Source organism: Chiroxiphia lanceolata, chromosome 5 (genome assembly GCF_009829145.1).
Source record: "Chiroxiphia lanceolata isolate bChiLan1 chromosome 5, bChiLan1.pri, whole genome shotgun sequence".
Classification (NCBI taxonomy): Eukaryota; Metazoa; Chordata; class Aves; order Passeriformes; family Pipridae; genus Chiroxiphia; species Chiroxiphia lanceolata.
This window is the reverse complement of record NC_045641.1, coordinates 54658688-54674012: the sequence shown is the minus strand read 5'-3', so window position 1 is coordinate 54674012 and position 15325 is coordinate 54658688. Positions and strand designations below refer to the sequence as shown.

General features: G+C 43.0%; 1 protein-coding gene across 1 annotated transcript in view; it reads left to right on the top strand.

The window, feature by feature from the left end:
* CRY1 (cryptochrome circadian regulator 1) overlaps positions 1 to 1650 on the top strand; it is a 40186-nt gene extending 38536 nt beyond the window's left edge. The window contains exon 14 of the mRNA XM_032687872.1: positions 987 to 1650. The gene's annotated coding sequence lies outside the window, so the exon portion shown is untranslated. The remainder of the gene's footprint in view (positions 1 to 986) is intronic.
* Positions 1651 to 15325: the final 13675 nt, after the last annotated feature.

Sequence of the window (15325 nt, the reverse complement as noted above, 5' to 3'; positions counted from 1 at the left end):
GAGTTTGAAGAAAGGTAAGACTAGCACAAAAGGTGAGATAATAGCACATGGAGAAACTTTGTTGGAATTGGAAGATAGGGATTCCGTAGAGCAAGTATAGGAGATGCATTCAGCATCTCTAGAGGTAAAAAGGGAAATTCAGTCTACTTCATGTGGATTTGACAGCAAGATCTAATTTTGCTTGTTATGTGGTGTCAGCATTTTGTCGGAAGTTACTGTGGTGCATTATGAACAATTGTGTTGCAGTGATTTGATTCAGTGCAGAACCACAGCATTGTGTCCATAATGCTGTCAATTGAAAAAGTGAGGTGAGACCTTAGTGATTGATCCGTCTGCTGTTTTCTCACATACTGGAAGCCCTGTAGACTGTGCTTCTATGTTCTCAAGCTGATTTCTGGTTCTTGGATGGGCCTGAATGGAATGTAATTCCAAGAGAGTCTGTGTTTCAATAGCTGTCTAATCCTTAGTATGTGTAGATTCATTCAGCATCCATGTTTTGTATTGCAGAATTCTTTAGGTGCTCGTGTCTGTGTAGAAGAAGTACCCGCAGAGCAAACGTCTGGTTCCTGTCTAAGCTCTTTTTCAATTGAGAGACAGGTTGGAGGGGTTTCCAGTTGGCAGAGAAGGCTGATTTTGCTAGGGGTGCTCAAAGCATGCTGCAAAAGCATTATAGTCAATACAAAAATCAGCAAGATCACACTCAAAAACACTGCTGGCTAAAGGACATGCACTTCTAAATAGCATTAAAGTACAGAGGCTTGTGTTGGGTTTCTCTTCTTTTTTTTTTTTCTCTTCTCCCCCCCTCCTCCTTTTAGCCTCTAGAGAGTGAGAAATAAGAATGCTGAGTATTTGGGCTTATACAAATGGGGACAGTGCTTTCTGCACTGAGAAGGGGGGAAAGAATATTGGTCCCTTGAATTACTTCTGCCTTCTTCAAAGACTCACGTTAAACTGCTTAAGAATATTTTCTTTCTTTTTTCTTGCAGCTTTATTGGAAAAGAAGTTTACCACTCAAAGAACACACGGGACAAAATTCCTGCTACTCTGTATTGGAACTAAAGTGTTGTGAGAGTTCATGTTCTAAAATGACATACTTTTTCATAAATTATTTTCAATTGTTCTCAGTTGATGTAAACAAGTCCAATTTTTGGAATGCATTATTTCTAACTGGCATTTCTATGGTTTTTAACTTTTTAATGACTCTTTCACAAAGGGCAAATTGAGTTTTGTATATAAAGTATTTGGTGAAGAATTTGCTAACTTATTGTAAATATAAATATTCATGATTAGCGATAGACCCATCAATATATTTTTGATAATCTTTCATGTATATGGTAGTAGGAAAAGCTGTAGTGCTGTTCTGTAAAACGGATGAACATAGAAAGTTTTGAAATTTTTAAATTGTTATTATTTTTAGATTCCATACTTGAGCTCTGTATGATCAACTTCATATTTTCCCAATGTAAGTGCTTAGGACTGTGTTTAATCAAATACAGTAGAGTTGTAACATGATTTAATCACATCTGTGTATAAAACATATGCCAATTTTAGTCGAGTTGTACAATTCTCATGTATATGTCCAGTCCTTGTATTTCTCAGTTGCCTTGTTCAGTAATGACATACCTTGTTAATAAAAGAAAATTGTATATATAGATACATATGTTTGTCTTTTGTGTATTCTTATTGCTCCAGTACATATTTCCAAACAAAACTGTTTCAGGAAAAAAGGAGGGAAATACACTTTTTAGATGTAATTCAGAAGTGATAAACAGTGAACTATGCTATCTTTCACTTCAAGTTTCATGATACTGAAGCAAAACACTATTCAAATTATCCAGGCCTTCCTCTTGAAACTGCATGCATGTATGTTTTCTGACCATTACATGTTTTTCACCAATGTATTTATTAAGTGTTTCTCCAAAATCCAGGTGTTTGGGTTTGGGGGTTTTTTTCCCTGCTATAATTATAATTTGCTTGATAGCCAGGAAGTCTTTCCTGCACTGCAGCTAATTTGCTGCTCTTCGAGGATGTTAATTTCAGATTTGCTGAATTCTCAGTCAATACTGTCTCGATTGTTAAGAAAAGTTTTTTTTTTCAGACCATTAACACCTCTGAAGACCCAGTATGAATTGCTACATTTTGCATATAACTAGGTCAGTTACCTACTTGAGTGGGTGCACAGATTACAATCTTAGAATACCCTGAGTTGGAAAGGACCTAGAAGGATCACTGAGTCCAGCTCCTGCCCCTGCACAGGACAGCCCCAAGAGTCTCACCATGAGCCTGAGAATGTTGTCCAAACACTTGAACTCTGACCTGTTCCAGTGCCCAACCACTTTCTGGGTGAAGAACCATTTCCTAATATCCCACTTGAAACTCCCCTGACACAATTTCATGCCATTCCCTCAGGTCCTGTCCCTGGTCACTGGGGAGATTGGTGCCTGTCCTTACCCTCTTGAGGAAGCTGTAGGCAGCTATCAGGTCTTCCCTCAGTCTCCTCCAGGCTGAACACACCAAGTGACCTCAGCTGCTTCTTGTATGGCTTCCCCTCAACCCTCCACCATCTTCATGGACCTCCTTTGGACGCTCTCAAACAGCTTTAGATGCTTTTTATATTGTGGTGCCCAAAACTGCCACAATATTCAAGGTGAGACCACCCCAGTGCAGAGCAGAGCGGGACAATCCCCTCCCTTGACTGTCTGGTGATGCTGTGCCTGATGCCCCCCAGGACACGGTTGGCCCTCCTGGCTGCCAGGGCTCTGCTGACTCATGTTCCACTTGCCATCGAACAGGACCCCCAGGTCCCTTTCTGTGGCACTGCTTTCCAGCATCTCATTCCCCAGTCTGTCTGTACATCTGGGGTTGCCTCATCCCAGGTGCAGAACCCAGCACTTGCCTTTGTTAAAATTAATATGGTTGGTATTGATTAATTTGTGTTAATTATTAATTCTAAAGTGGGAGGAGTTAACTATCTTTTTCTTAGTGTCACATTGGTTACTTCCAGACATGGGGCACTTCCCTATGTCCATTTAAAATTCAGATTAGATTTGTGGTTTGACAACATATGCAGCAGGGCACTTGCATCAGAATAAATTGCTATGGTACTAGATTTTTAGATTATAATTATTAATATTAATATCTCTGTGTACTGCTTTGTATACACTAGCAAAATTAAAAGTACTAATAAGAAAATACAGGCTTACTGTCTTGAGGCAGAGAATCTTTGATTGATATTGAAGAAAAAAAAATTGTGAGAATTGAGAAGCAGATGCTAAATATTTTTCACAGATCAGTCCAAGTAGAATGGGGGGTTTTTCTAGGGACATATGTAATCAGTAGAATATACAATTCTTTTGTTCATTTAAGTAGTCTGAAAAAGAAAAAAAGTACTATAGGAAGTATTTTATTCTGTCAAGATCATATTGAATTTTTCTGCTGACTTATATTAAAAAGAAATCATACCATCTAAATGTAATATTCCACCTAGGTTTTCTGAATGAATAAGCTATGAAACTCCCACAGAGAAACTTCATCAAGGTAAAAACCTACGCCTAAATATTACTTTCCCCTCAACCAGTCTGGAAGTTCAATAGGCAAAAGAAGAAATTTCCCGAGGATTTTATTTCTATGGTAAATTAATTCTCCCCTCCTTAACTGCTGAAGGGATTATTCCTCTTCTTGGTGTAGGCAAGTCCTTAGATTAGCAATGAAAATCTGTGGCGATGATGTTTCGCTTGTGTAGCAGCGTGAAGGAGTTCTGCTGTCCGAACTGCAGTGGGAGAAACAGTGTGTAATCAGGTTAGTGTGAGAGAGGGGAGAAGTTGCCTTCGGAGTAGCAATAACTTCATAAAAGCCCTTTGCCTCAAATTCTTCCCCTCCCACCTAGTACTTGCTGACCACAAAAAAAAAAAAAAAAAAAAAATAAGAAAAGGCAAAGGTTTTGGCTGCACAAAAAATAAAATGACAAACCATTGTACCATGTGGGAGTTTTGTCCCCCCAACCCCTTGTGATTTTTCAAGAAGAAGTTGGACATGTGCTATAAATCCAGGATGGATGAAGGCCAGGATATTGTTTCTTATTAGACCTCTCCTCCAGAAATGGAGCTTAAAGTATTCCTCAAGAAAGTTCTGTTCCCAAGGGATTTAGCTGGCCCTTCCTTGGGCTGGCAGGAGATGGGGAGAGGAGTGTTGCAGACTGATAGTTTTTGGAAACGAAATACCAGGAAAATGTACTCTGGAAGTATGCAGGACAACTAGCTAATATTTGTGATGGGGGAAAAAAAAAGCAACAACAAAAACCCCCCAACTTTCAAGCATCTTCAAGCCTTCAGAAATGGTTTCCAAAGGGTCTTTGTGTGGTCTGCTTCATAGTGGTGCTACCTGCTTACAGAGGTTTTTGAAAGGAGGGGAACAAAAGGAGTTAAATTGAGAGCAAACCTGTGAAGGCCCTGCAGACGGGATCCTGGGCTAAAGTGGAATGAGAACCACCTGTTAGTTACAAATCAGAAATTAGTGTTGTGTTAGACTCCGCGACATAGTTGACTGTTTTCTGTTGAAGATCAGTGTCACTGGCCCTTCCGTAATTTAGAAATCCTGTCTATTGTTGACGGGAGTAGGGAGCAGCAGCGAGCTTTGACACACAGTTTACCACTTCCCCACCTGGTCAGGAAAAGGCAGTTTGCAAAGGCAGCAAGGTGCTGCCACTCCCCCGGGTGATGATTTGAAGCCTGGCTTCCCTCCGGGCAGCGCTGGCTTCAGCTGTCTGCAAAGGGCAGGAGAACTGCATACCGGTCGTTTGGGCTGCCCAAAGGGATGCTCAAGAGGTAAAACACAAAAGCCTTCAAGTTCCTAATGTCTGTGCCGATGTTGGCTGTGGTAGAGTTAATTTTCTTCACAGCAGCTCCTGCGGAGTTGTGTTTTGGATTCGTGCGAAAGAGTTCCCGGGGTGAAAGCTCGGGGGCTGGTTTGTTGGTGCCGGACGGCGCCGCCGCCGCGCCCGCTCTCGGTCTGCAGGTGGTGCTGCGGGCGCGGGGAGCAGCGGGTTGGCCTTGAGCGAGAAATTGGGTTCTGAGAGGGGGGGGAAAATCAGCTCTTCGCTATCCAGAGTATTCTGGTAGCAGCTGGGGGAGGAGAAATGCATAGAAATGGTAGAACTGCTGCGCAGTAGCTACTCTGTGCTTCCCAATCAGAAACCAGTTTCTGTTGTTCTGAGTAAATTCTGTTACTCTAAAAGTTGCTTTTCAGACGCACTGTCCTGTGTGCTTGCCTGCTTAGACATACGCTCTCTTTTTACATGCACTTTGCCTAGAGATTGTTTCCAAAAGCCAGTTTTTAAGTACAGTCAATGTTTCCTGGGCTGTTTTTGCCCCCTGGGGACACTTGTGACCAGAGCACAGAGCCAGGACCCCTGAGATCTGGGTTCTTGTCTCTGCTCTATCACAGACCTGCTTGAACAGCCTCAGGTAAGTCTCTGCCCATTCCCAAAGCCTTCCTACACAGGCTCTTGCTTGCAGCCGTGTTGTTGTGCTTTGTTATAAATTAGATTAGATTAGAGATTAGATTAGTTTAGAAGAAGCAGACTGGAAAGAGAACCTCCTTTCTCCTCTTTATGCTCCTTATTTCCAATAGAAAAGTGTTCTTTAGGGCCGGATTCCCTCCCTTAAAGGGCCAAGCAAATGAAATTCTCACACTTCAGCTGTTACCTCAGCTTTCAACTTGAATGTTTTAAGTAATTTTATTTTCAAAGGTGGTAAAAATTTCTGGGTAGAGGGGAAATTTACATTGATCCAAAAACCACATGGAAATCTTAAGCAGACATAGAGAGATCATTTTAATGTTGATTTCAAGGGATCTAAGCTCCTGCTTTTGAATTGTGTGCACTGCAGATGCAAAATTAATTCAATGTTAAATTAAAAAATGCAAATAGATCTGATTTCAATAGTTTTTACAAAATCCCCTGCAGAATGGAAAAATGGAAGAGGTATAAAAAAAAAAATTGAAAAGATACCCAAATGGAGATTCTTTTTTTCAGGATGCTGTTGGTTTGCTAGCTTGAAAGACGTCTTAGTGCAAATTTTGCAAACCAAAACTCTTTCAGAAGAGCTTCAAAATGCCAAAGTGCAGCCACTGTGCAGGATCACATCCAGGGATCTGTGGTTAGTGGAAGGTTGTGCACCTAATGCAAGGTAAATTATACTTTTCTCTGCTTTCCTTACCCCTGCTAATTACACAAAGCACAAGAAGATAATCTTGTTAACTGTGATTATTCTGACTGGGAGTAGCTAGTAAGCACATTAATTAATAATAAGAGCAATTTATAGGCAGCAATTACAGAGAGGGAGAATTTTCTTCAGGTCTGTTTGGCTTTCTAGAACTTCAGACCATGTGGTCATCACAAGGTCTTTAATTATCTGGACTATACTTGTTTCTCAGTGCCTTTTACCCTGACCAAACGGGGAACATTTTTAAGCAAAATCATCTTTACCTGCTAGTGATAGAAAAAGAGCACTGCTCTGATGAATGCCTTACACCAGCAAACATCAGTAATGTTGCATTCAGATGTCTGGGTGACTGCTTCACACACAAGAGCAGGGGATTTCAAGGAAGCTCAGCAAGTAGATGGAAGGAAGATGATGGAAGTGGGGAAGGATTTTTGCAGAAACCTCAGAGAGGGAAGAAAGAAAATTAAAGAGATGGTGCAAGGAAAGTAGCCAGGTGAAGGAAAGAAGAAAAAACTCAGATAAGAAATGGAAGTCCATTGGCAGATAAGGGTTGATGGGTACACTTAGCATTTGCTGTGTCTTGACTAACTGGATAATTGTCCTTTTATGACATAAGCCTTTTTTGAGAGGGTGAAGAAGGGGAGAAAATTATCCTTGCAGGTATTTTAGATTATACGATGTTACAATATTCTGAAATACTTAGAGCGCTTAGGGCTTTGGTTTCCAAGTGGTTGTGGATTCTACTACCAGCCCCTCTGGGGAAGAGTTATGGGGTAGCACACCCAGCTTCTCTCCTTTCTGCAGGGCAGCTGCCCCTCTGGGTGCTTCAGCATCCCCTTTGTGCACTCAGCCAGCTCAGCAAAGCATGGCTGGGCACTTAAGGGTCTTGCCTCATGCAAAGTATTTGCATCTGTGTTTTGGTTTTGGTGTGGGTTTTTTGTTTGTTTGTTTGTTTGTTTTTGTAATTAGCGCAGTCAGGCCTTGATTTTTTTTGTCACACCAAATACTACTAATTGCAACACTTACTGATGAGGGGTCACCTCCTCTGCTGTGGCTCCTGTTGCTAGACTTCTGCCTGAGAAGCTGAGACTCGCAAGAGGGTTTTTCTCTGTGTCACGTGTTTTGAGGCTGAACAAGCCTTCATTTTAGGTGCTTACAGAGGTTGTGGTGCTGGGTGGTTACCAAGTGTCTTGGTGAACTTCAACAGCTACGTCATCCAGCTCTGCTCCTGGGTAGCAAGGAGAGCGTTGAGGTGGATGTGCACCAAAAGCCATTTGCAGGGTATCATGCTCCTTGCACGCTCCTTGCACGCTCCTTGCACGCTCCTTGCATGCTCCTTGCACACATCACACACCAGGTTACACTCAGAGTAACCTGGCTTGCCCCGCTGTGGTCCAAGTCACCGTAGGGGGAATTAAGTACCAGTCCTTAGTTTCTTGTTGCTGCCTGGGCTCGAGCAAACAGCAGCTTGCTGGGAGACAGCTGCCATTAGCAGGGCTCTCCACGGGTTCCAGACAAGGCTTAGAGCCTGTAAATGGTCACTCTTAGGAAAGCACAGGTTTAATCCTCTGGTTTAAGGTCAAAAGTGTTGAGTAAACCTGCAAAAAAATGATCAACTCACAATTGGTAATGCCAAATCATCTCAGTGCATGTGTGAAGGTACTACCTGAAATATTTCTTACAGTTTTACAGTCCATACCGTAAAATGTCACCCAAATAAATGAAGCCTGTAGATAGAAGAAAAATTCTTGAAATGTTATCTTTATGACTGTTTAGCATTTGCACTGCAAGGCATTTTGTCATGTGCTTACAGTCCTAATCAAACCTGTATTTGTGGATCCAGATAAAGACTAATGCAATTTTGAAACCACAACAGCACTGCTTGATGAGCTCTCATCTAATTCACAGTTTACAACTGCCAACGGAAAATCCTGGGCTGGTTCTCAGGCTGTGTGTGCACGTCCCTTGGAATCAGTGGGCTGGTAGAGTGTGAACTGGTGAAAGAAGTCACTCTGCTGCTTCTCTCTTACTGCTGTTGTTAAAAAATGAAACCGTGGGAGATGGGAGTACACCAATTCAAATTGGCATACCTGACCTCAGGATCTAAATCAGACTTAGATGGCTTATAAATAATTAAAGACAGCAAAATGTAGTCAGAGTCTCAGTTTTGAGCTATTTTTCATCTGGCACTGATGGGCATGTAACCTCTCTCATGCAGGTACCATGGGTGCGTAGCTCCTGCCCAAATTCACTCCAGTACTCTTTACCTGGACCTCAGCTGTTAGACACACTGACTACTTACAATCTTCCCATAAGCGAGGTAGCAATAAAATACATAGGTGTGTGATTTATCTGTGGAGACTGTGTCCCAGGCTTATGTCTTCCTCTTCATGATCTGAGCAGAGCCTTGAGTCTCTCCTCTGGCTGCCCTAGCAAATGCTCTAAGATTAGACACAGTTCTCTGCATGCAGAGCCAAGCCTCAGTTGCGAGCCATTTTGCATTGTTTGGTGGGTCCTGTTACTAGTTAGTGTGATTTATGTTTTACTATCGCTCCTGTGAGAGCGGCATCATTGTATGGAGCATATTTACAATGGAAAGAGATTCCTGTGGCTTCACGGAGGTGGTGGTGGATTCCGTTCCCCGTTTATCTTAACTATTTTTATCAGACACTCTGGAGTGGGTTTCTGTCTCTACAGCTACCATGATGCATTCTAACATGGCAATGATTATGATCCATAAGTTACTTTCAGCATCCAGTGCCTCAAAAAGGAAACCTAGGTCCCATCCCCACCCAAAGAAATCTTTCTTGTATGCAAGAGCACTCATTTTCAAGCCAATTGCTTCTCCTGGGACAAGTATAGATGAATGGGCCCTTTTTTCTCCGATGATAACTGCAGTCTGACGACTGTGGCGTCTCCACTGGATGCCGGAGGCAGGCAAGGGTGGGATCTCTTCCCGCTGGAATTCCATCTCTTATGATGAGAACCCACTGGCAGAGCTTCCCCTCCAGTTTCTCTAATTTCGATCTGTAGTTCTTGTGCCTGTCTACACACAGAAGAATAGACTGTGCTGCTTCTAATTAAGAAGATCATTTCGAAATATCTCTTGAACCCTTGACCTTCAGGATTCCCTCAGACAACACCCCTCTGATTTAGGTAAAGCTCTCTCATGGGTAGCCACTCTTCATGTGAAAATAGGTAGGGTGTAGTATTTATACAGTTCACTTCTGGGTAGTTGAAACTGCTCTTAATTGCTCATGATTTCAATCCAGACAGCTGGTTTGTTTTTCTGCACCACTCCCACAGGAGAAGCTGCATTGCTCCATGCCTCAAACCCCCAAAGGCCTGCTGGTTTGCATAGCATATTGTCTATCTACCACATTCTCAGTAACACTTGACTGAGTAGTAAAAGCCACCATGGTTTGTTCCAGGCATTGAGATGGAGAATAGACAATATGTAAAGCTTTTTGGCTTTGAAAATTTGGGAATGATTGCACTGGGAGCTGAATGAGCACGAAGAGGGGAGGAAGCAGAGCTGTCTTCTGGGGCTCTGAGCAACACGGCAGACCTTGTTAGGAGGGTAGATGTTATAAAACCTCTTAAATGGTAATCTGAGGTTAATAAGAATTCACCTTAGACTCAGACTAACTCTCTGAAGGTCAGAATAGATATACTTCATTGCTGCAGAGCACACTTCACCAGAAAATTATGTATGAGTAGGTAGATCCCAATGAACAGCTAGCAAGCAGGAATGGCACGAGAAAGGGAATGACAGGAAATGTGGTTAATACTTTTCCTGAGAGACTGTAAGAGAGAGTGTTAGAAGCAACAATAGACCAGGTAATCACAAGAATGTTGTAAACAATCAGAGGCCAGGTAATTACAAGGATGTTGCAAACAACTTAAACACAGCAAAGAAGAAAAAGACAGACAAAAGGAAAAAGAATCTGCTCTGTACACATATCTATATGAGTGTGTGTGTGTATGGCCTTGTATATAATAAACCTGAGTAGAGGACCAGTAAAAGCAGCAGTACTCTTGAAAGGAAAAGATTGATGAGTTGGATATTGCTGTGGAACTGAATGTCTCATTACAGACAGTGAATGAAAAATGGTCTCTGAAAATGGGAAAAAAAATGAGAAGGAACTGAAGTAAGATCCAGGCAGCAGGAAATTCAAAGCACCTACATATAAGTGGAGAAAATACTCCAGCTGAATCTGTGGGACCACAGCACTGGGCAATAGCCTCCTCCTGCTCCATGACCCTCGCTGTGGGAGCAGCCTCTTACACATAGCTGAGCTTGGGCCCAGGAGGAAGGTCTGGACCGGGCTGCAACAGAGGTGGATGTGGGCCATTGCATTCAACATGCAGCATCAAGCAACCACAACCACAGAGCTGCTGCCTCCACTGCTTTCTGAGAGTTTCACTCCCAGACCCTTGTTTTCTTAAGATCAGGCAAGATGAAGCTGGAGGCAGTGTGTGATGGAGTCTTCCAAAGGATAGTCAGTCATACTTGGTTGACCTGATGACTTCCTTGGGCTTTATGTTAGGACTTCATTTTGCAGGCAGGGTGAGCCAGGAGGGCTTAATCTCCCCCCTTCACAAGAGGGCTTTACTAGCCCTGTCTGTTCAGCAAACCTGGCAGCTCCCAGCCCTCAGCCAGCTCCCACTCCCTCAGCTGTGTCTGGGGAAACAAGGCACAAGGAATAATTAGGGCACAAGGAATAATTCAAATCAAGCAAGACCTAAGTAGTCTACAGCAGGAACCAGCAGTGTGGGACCTTTCAGTTAATTTGTAAGTGAAGGAATATCTGTCTCTAGGGCAGACCCAAAGTCCCTGACAGCAAGAGAAGATGCCCAGTAGTTTGAGCTTTTGGCTGTGCACTCCTTGTGGGTGCACAAACTTTGGTGCATTGTGGTGTCTAAGGCACATACTAAATGTGGCATACATGATGTCTCTTTGGACGGCTGATTTTGAGATGCATTTACGAGAAACTTAGTGGGTTAAACTGGGAAAAAAAAAAGTCAATGCAGAAAAAGGACTATGTCTAAAAGAAGCTGGGAAAAAAACCTGACAGATCAACAGTAATGTTAATAAGTTTTAAATGTAACACATAGGAAAGCAATGGAATGAAAATGCTTTAGATAGAAAAGGAGTTTATTTGGATCATTCTTCTAATACCTATCCTATGCCTTTTATGTTTGATTTATTATACAAGGTGAAATGTCCTCATTTAATTTTTTAAAAATGGCTTCATGCACATGAATTGTACCATCCACCCATTTTTTAAAAAATAAAAAAAAGTCTTTTGTAGCTAGTGGTTCTATTAATTTCGGAAAGATGATGGGAGTTAGGGGAAAAGGCAAATACATACATCTGCTGTGTATGAAAATCATTGTGTTGTCCATTTCTTATTTATTGCCATCTAACACTGTCTTTAATGGCAAATGCTCATGACTGCACAACTACAGAAAATACCAAGGAGACAGAGTACACTCAGTAAGACCCTCCAGCCAAACTGAAACTCCCCATAAGATCTCCACTAATTAAAATCTCTACAGATGGGTTCCCTTAATTGTAGGAAGTGGAATACAATCCCTATAATTAACTCTTCACTCAAAGGCTTTTTTTTTTTTCCCTCAGCATCTGGGAAGAGCAGCAGTGATTATTCAGCACCTTGTTGCTGGAGTCCGTGATTGAGTTTCCAAAGCGACCCACTTCCCAGGGCCCCACACCAAAACCAGCCTCATCCCTTCACTCAGACTCCCCCAGAAACTGCACCACGCTGCACTGAAAGGTTTTTGTCTTCGCATGGATCACAACACCAGTATCCACTATCACAATGCCCATTTCTCTTTGTCTTGGAGGGAAATGTTGTTTCTTCTCTAAAGTATTTTCTGCCCTAGAGAGCTGGAGGGTGAGCAACTCTTCTGTGCTGCAGTGCAGGGAGAGATGCCAAGATGTGGAGAAAGTGATACTGAGGGACAACCGAAGGAAGCTTGCTGTCCCCCTTGGAGCAGCAGGTGGTCCTTCGGCAGACCTTGCCTTATGATGGGTTTGTGGAGCATCTTACAGTGTGGTACCACCAGTCCATAAGGACTGCCAGCCAGTCCTGTGAGAATTTATGCCTCTGTTTCCAGGGCTTATTGTCTCTTCTAGTAGAGCTCTTGCATTTTCTCTCTGCTCCTGTACTTAAAAACCTTTGTCCAGATCCCACAGCATTTTATGTCCTGGTTACTACCTCCTTCTCCTCTTCCATCCCACTATCCTCTTGTTACCACCCTTATTTGTGCACTCTAAGTTCTATAATTGCTTCAGCCTTTCTTGTTCAGAGAGTTGTTTTCCTCCATTAGCTGATCCACTATGCAGCATTGAATCCCATCTGCTGTCCTGCCTTTTCTTCTTCCATCTCTTTGAGTCAGTGTGCCAGAGCAGGGCACAAAATGACCTCTTCCCTTTGGCAGCTGTAAAACTGTGGGTCTTTTTTTTTCTTTTTTTTTCCTTTCTGCTGCAGTGACACAGTGAAGAAAACTTCCTAAGAAATGCAAGGTGGTGCCAGACAAACTGAAAATTATGTGCTCTGGCTCCAGGCTGCCCAGCATCCTTGATCTTCTGGGACAGTTTGTGTGCACTGATGTTGGTAATGCAAACAACCAAGACATTGGGTATGGACAGCCCCAGTCCCTAAGAGTATGGTAACTAGTACCAGGAGCAGCTGCTACAGTGAGTATTTACACACATGCCTTATCCTAGGGTTAAATTGTCACCACTGGTGTTAAATGTCCTTGGTCTCTGCCATAGATGAGCCACAAGTATGGAAGAAGCAGTGGCACTTTGCACATGGTGATTTTCAGCACTGAAGCAACGTATTTCTGGCCATGGATCAACTCGCCTGAGGAGGACCTCTGCCACTTTTTGGGAAAGCAAGGAGACAGCATCTGGAGAGAGGTAACATGGTAAGGGAGTTTTGAGGGACCCGTGGGCCTGGAAGTAAAGCAGGAGTCACTCTGCAGATTTCAGCCCTTCCTAATATTGGTGTTGTGGACATTGGAGGATCCATGTCTCCTGAATAAAGAGTAGCTCTTTAGAGGCCACGTTCCTCTTAGAGCTACTTTCTGACTGCTATGACTAGTGTGGCTTCTGATGTCTTGCCTTGGAGGATCTTCCACAGAGACCCTTGTTCTTGGGGCTCACAAGTGTGTCAGAGGTGCTCTCCAGGGAGCTATGGGAGTGTGGGACCAGCTGCAAGGCTTATGTGCATGGTGGCTGCAAAGGCTTCCTTGGAGAGTTGCAGCTTTTCCACAAAAGGAGCTCAGAGGGCTGCCTTCCTCTCTTCCAAAATTTCTAAGATGAAGGTCTGCTGGAAGTTCAGAGCACATCTAGGTCACAAGGGCATGTGTCACAGACAAACAATTCAGGAGAAGACACGGTCTTCTACCTAAGGTAGGGGCTGCAAAACAACATAGAGTCTTGCCCATGGACTTGACTAAGAAAATGTATCTCATGCAACGGCGGCTCTCTGAGCCAGCCCTGACCAAGAGCAGCACATTCAAAAGGGAAGAATATGTACAGGCAGAGGGGCACTACAAAAAAACCAGCAGATTTCCCTTTCTACCACTCAGTATTTCTTTTACTGCAGTGTGTGAGTACAAATCACTTCACACTTCTGCTGAAGGCATTCCCATGTTGTGCAGCACAGCACTGTACAAGGCAGATGGTTAACTGCTGCTTCTCATGCTTATCAGGAAAGAAAGCCAGTAATTGAAATAATGATTGTTTAATTGCTCATACACTTTCACTTTGGTCTGCAACAGCATTGTCAGAGTTTTCTATCTATGGTAGTTGTTTTCCTCCTGATCTTTAGGATGAGTTAGTGTTAGGAACCCAAGTCTGCTTTTAATTAGTGTTTTAAAAAATGCTTGGGTTTTTTTCTTGGAAATAACTCAAGCTTTGGTATCACTGGAGTCGCTTGCTCCCCGGAGATGAGCTGTCAGCAGCTGTGAAATGCTAGGGTCTGCTGGCTACTGTGCAGCCAGTTTCAGGCATTAAAGAATTGCACATTTTGCTCATTGTAGCCAAGGAAGATATATTTCAAACCACAAAGATTCACCTTTGGACCAGACAGTGCCTTTTTGAATGTGGAGCAGGATCCCTGTGCTTGTGCCCACATAAGGCACTAACCTGCAACTCACGGGCCTGAGCCTGGTTCTACACATTCACATATTCAAGAGCAATTCAGTCCACATAAAATTTTCAGAAATTATGAAGGAGGCCTCAGACTGCATCCTCAAAAATTACATAGCTACTGTACAAGCCTTTCACTGCAATTCAATTTTGAAAATGGGATATGCCTTAGAAAATAAGGAAAGGTAAGCATATTTGTGCCTTGTAAAGCCATGGGGCATCATGCCCCATCATCACACTCCTTGAAGATGGTGTACCCATCCCTTTTGCTCTTGTGCACAGTATTGTGGCTGTATAGAATTCTTTATACCTAGTTTTTGGGCAACAGAATTTATATTCTGCTCTGCTATCAGCTTCTCTGAGGTGATGACTCTTGTTCCTTCCCTCTGAGAGCCTGTAGGAATAGCAGTCCAAACCATTGCTTCTGAATCCAATGTTCTTAACAAAAAGAGTTCATTTGTTGGGCAGAGGGATTTGTAGAGAAATGCAAAACAATCTTTAGGGTTCAGCAGAACACCCAGGTGTACAACTTAGTAGAGAGAAATCTAAGAATGTGTTTAAGTGCACTGCTGGGTTGCTGCTATAACCCCTCAGTCACCAACAGACATGCAGATAGGGAGGCACCTGTCTTAATTGCACAGAATATAGGATAAACAAGACAAAAATCCCCCAGTTTTTGCTCCCTAGCACTGGGCTGGCTGTAAGCTGAGTCTCACACTGCTTCCTGTGGTCTGCAGCAGTCCAAATGTGCCATAGCCTTCTATCCTCCACATTAAGCCAGAAGTGGTGTAGAGGCACAGGTTACCTCCCTCCAGCAGGCAAACCCTGGTGCCACTGGAAGCCCTGTTCTCTGAAGGGCTTGAACTGCTTAAAGGGCAGGACTTGGGTCAGACTTGCTTCTCCCTGACCTAAACAATGC